The sequence below is a fragment of the Cyphomyrmex costatus genome, unplaced genomic scaffold (genome assembly GCF_001594065.2).
Source record: "Cyphomyrmex costatus isolate MS0001 unplaced genomic scaffold, Ccosl1.0 scaffold3169, whole genome shotgun sequence".
Lineage (NCBI taxonomy): Eukaryota > Metazoa > Arthropoda > Insecta > Hymenoptera > Formicidae > Cyphomyrmex > Cyphomyrmex costatus.
Genome location: NW_017277307.1, coordinates 508 through 4747, shown reverse-complemented (window position 1 = coordinate 4747; position 4240 = coordinate 508). Strand labels below are relative to the sequence as shown.

The following is a 4240-nucleotide window of genomic DNA, read 5'->3' as shown; positions in this document are numbered from 1 at the left end:
ATTATTATTAATTAAAAATTAAATTATTAATTAAATTATTAATTAGTGTAGTTTTGCACTCGCACCGTGTCAGGGCAGCACCCTATCAGGGCAGCACCGTGTCAGGGCAGCATCGTGTCAGAGCAGCACCGTGTCAGGACAGTACCGTGTCAGGGCAGCACCGTGTCAGGGCAGCGCTAGAACCGTGTCAGTGCATATGTATCGAATGTGCCATAACTAGGCAGCTAGAGAACCGCGTACCGCGCTCCATGTAATCGCACCCTGAATCATTATTCTGTTGCCTGTCAACGTTAAGCCCATTCTACATTGGTCGTATCGTAGGCGTCGCAGGTCATAAATTTGTTGCAACAACCAATCCGATGTGTCAATTAGAAGTTTCACGACGCTTACGATATTACGATACGACCAATGTAGAATGGGCTTTAAAGATAAAATAGATTATTGTGTTAAAAATGCCGGACGTACTTTTTCCCCTAGGGCGGAAACGTGAAAAGTGAAAATTTTTTGCATGTATGTGTGTATATGTTCATGCATACATTCATAAAAGTTTTCACTTTTCACGTTTCCGCCCTAGAGAAAAAGTTACGTGATTGACCCCCAGGAACAACTTGTGTAAACTGTAAATAGGTTTGTTCGCGTTGCATTAACTTTTTATACTTTTGCACAAAGTGTACTACACTAATTCGTTTCTGTTGCCGGACATGATGTCATAACCACCGTTACCAGTCCGTTACACTTTGGGCAACACTTTTTGCCCTTGATCTTGAGGAAGCATAAAGGAGTAAGGTTCATATAAATAGTCAAAAGAGTGAAAAATCGTATAAAGTAGCACAAATTGTTCTACTTTGAGTATCTTGTGAATACAACATAGATCAGAAATTGCGAGAGAACGAATGTGAAAACGAGACTCCTTGCTACGAAGTAATTAGACGTCATCAGAGAATTGATAATCACGTGCGACACCGACGAGATAAATATAGGTTAGAGAGAATTTTTAATATTTTAATAATTTGATTAATTATTACAATATACTAATTATTTTAATACTTTATTACTAATAATTTTTTTGTTTTTAATTTATAGGAAAAATAGTACACAAAAAAAAATTAACTATGAAAATATACAGATTTTTGAACCGAGATAACATGGATAGAAATATAATTATTGATTCCATACAATGTATAATTGAAGGTAATTATATACGGCTGATGAACAATAAAGAACACAGGCTTACAACAATATATTTTACAATTATAAATTTATAAAAATATTTTTTACTTAATATATTTTTTTTTTTATTTAGATGAAAACATTTTTCAACCAAAAGTTGATGGAATTAATTTTTCCTATAATACTCAAAGTTTTGCTATTAACAATACAGAAATCATTATTGATTTATTTAAATCACTCGGAGAGACATTTGATGGACAATAAAGAGAATGACCAAAATGAAAGTACATCAGTTTCTTTTCTTTGCAATGATGCGACAACAAAATTATTTCTAAATATATACAAACATAAAAAAGATCTAGTAAATACAAGGAAAATTAAAATTTACAAACATTTATGAAAGAACATAGCGAAAGACATGCTTTGTAATGGCTATTCAGTAACTCCTTTATAAGTAAAAAATAAATTAAATCATTAATATGATTATATAAAAATATGGTCAGTAATAAATAATAAAAAAAACTGGTAGAGCAAGAACTTGCGAATATAAAACGTAAGTAATAAATAAATTATGTTATATGATACAATTATGTAATTATACAAAACAAATTACTGTTAAAATTAAAAGCAGATAAGGTTTAAAATTACTTTAATAATACAAATATCTTCTACATTGTAGTGAGTTAAGAGAATTATTAGGAAAAAGAAACATAATAGTAGTACCACTTGCTTTATCAGGACGGAAAGGATTAATGCTCAAAGTCAAGAAAATGATTATTCCAATGAAAGAGATAACACTTTGTAAGTAAAATATTATATAATACAAATAATATGCATATATGAAAATATATTATATTTGTATACTTTTAATATAGGTCAAACTGTTCAGTTAACAATAACACACAATCTGAATACAATCCTGATGTGGCATCAAGCGATAAAGCAGAAATGGATACGTTAAATGATTTTAAAATTGATATCTTAAATTCGACTGTATGCATATCAATCTGCAATGACAACTGTCAAAACCGTGTTTTTAATAGACCAAAGGTATTTTCAATACATAAGTAAGTTTGACTAAGCAATGTTTTTATTGTATCTTTTTTCCATTTCTTCTACATTTTCGTAGTTTTTAAATGAAACAAGTAATCATTCACGTATTGAATAAGTGGAATCGTCTAAAATATGATATTTTTTCCACATATTTTCGGCAGCTTCTGTTTGATATCGCTCAATTTAAGTACTCTGGCATCATGAACTTTTCCTGGAATTCCAATGAACACATCGATAAATTTTCTCTTTTAATTACGTATTGCTTACAATATTATAGATGTTTTGTCGTGTCAATTGGCAAGTTGATGCAATCTTGTGAGCTGGTGTTCTTATGTTTATATATCGACACACACACACACACACACACACGCACGCACGCACGCGCGCGCGCACGCACACACACACACACACACACACACACACACACACACACAGCCTATAACATCTGGAAATCCTGCAATCTCTTCAAATCATTTTGCTTCTTCCTCCAAATCATCTAGAAATTTAATGACTTTTTCCACAATTTCAATCAGATAATTCATGACTCTCTCACATTGATAAAAAGTTATTCTGAGACAGGGGTTCCAAAAAGCGTAGCAACACATTGCAATGATTCCTTATTACCAGCGAACCACAAGATTGTTTTCTTCTGGCAATCTTTTTTCAATTCCTCCATGATTATTTAATGGTGGTAAGACAATTGTTCATATTGTTCAATGAGTTTATAATCTGTATCTTTATTTAATCAGAAGTGTCTTAAACTGAAAGTTGTAAAGCAAATATATATTTATTAATATTTAGTATATATATTATCCTGTAGTCTTTTGTGGTATACATTTTTGTGCTTGCATAAGCAATAATTAAGAAAATTACATATCTGGAAATATTATTTTTTAAAATAATAATATCAATTACACTTTGATGTAATAACACAACAATAAGAAAAAAATGCCAACAGCTGAGTTGAATCGCCAACAGTTGAATCTTAGAATTATAATACTATTCTAGCTTCAGTTCAATATTGTTTAGAAATCCGACATTAATTAACACACAATTTATAGAAGTAAAAATTTTATTTGAAATTTACAATCTATCAAAATAAAAAATGTATTGGAAATATTATTAGGCATAAGCTTCAAATCTCGACCGTTAGTGGTTAGTGCTCTTCTCTTACTGTTGTATTTTTATTTTTAATTTCATTTAAACTATATTTCATAGCAAACAAAAAAAAATTTGTTTAATTTAGATTAATAGGTTTAGTGTTCTCGTTTTCAAGAGAAAATGGTACACAATTGGGATTCCGCGACATCGCAGGAATTAATAGATTTAGTAAAAAGAAATCCTGGTTTATACGTTAAAAGTTGTAAAATGTATAAAAACCAAGAACAGAAATATTTAGCTTGGATGGAATTGGCGAAGATTTTTTATCCTCTTTGTCCTAGTAAGTGATATTCGGGTGCTTTCCAGAAAGAGACGTAGATGACACAGTGAATCATTACATTCTGTAACACGTACGTGTGCGCTCGGTACGAGTGTGTAGCGCCGCGCGCCGAACACCGAGGGACAGCATTTCTGCCGGTGCGTGTACACGAAAGTGTCTAATGAGATTACAATTGGAAAGCAACCCGCCCTAACATCACAAATGTGTTCTAACGCTGCCCTGACACGGTACTGTCCTGATACGGTGCTGCTCTGACACGATACTGCCCTGACACGGTGCTGCCCTTCATTATCACTACCACTACTACTTGTTTCTAATAATTTATCTATAATAAATAATATTCTTTCTTTATCCATTTTGTAATTTTTTGCTGCCTAACTAGTTTTATTTGTCCGAACACCAAACTGCACTGACAAAAATGTCAGTGCAATATTTCTTGCACTCGTTCGGTTCTTTCGGTTGGTCCGAATACAAATTCAGCACTACACTAGGTCAGTTTTCATTTGCCGAATACGATAATTTAAGCGCACTGATACGGTGCGCACATTCCGATTGCGTGGCACCAAAAAAGTTCGC

The 4240-nt window shown here is 32.3% G+C and overlaps 1 long non-coding RNA gene across 1 annotated transcript; it reads left to right on the top strand.

Annotated features, from left to right (window-relative positions):
* The first annotated feature begins 1660 nt into the window (after positions 1-1660).
* On the top strand, positions 1661-2123 carry LOC108775779 (uncharacterized). The gene is made up of 3 exons (XR_001940767.1): positions 1661-1723; positions 1850-1971; positions 2046-2123. It is a non-coding gene; the product is annotated as an uncharacterized LOC108775779 (long non-coding RNA).
* Positions 2124-4240: the final 2117 nt, after the last annotated feature.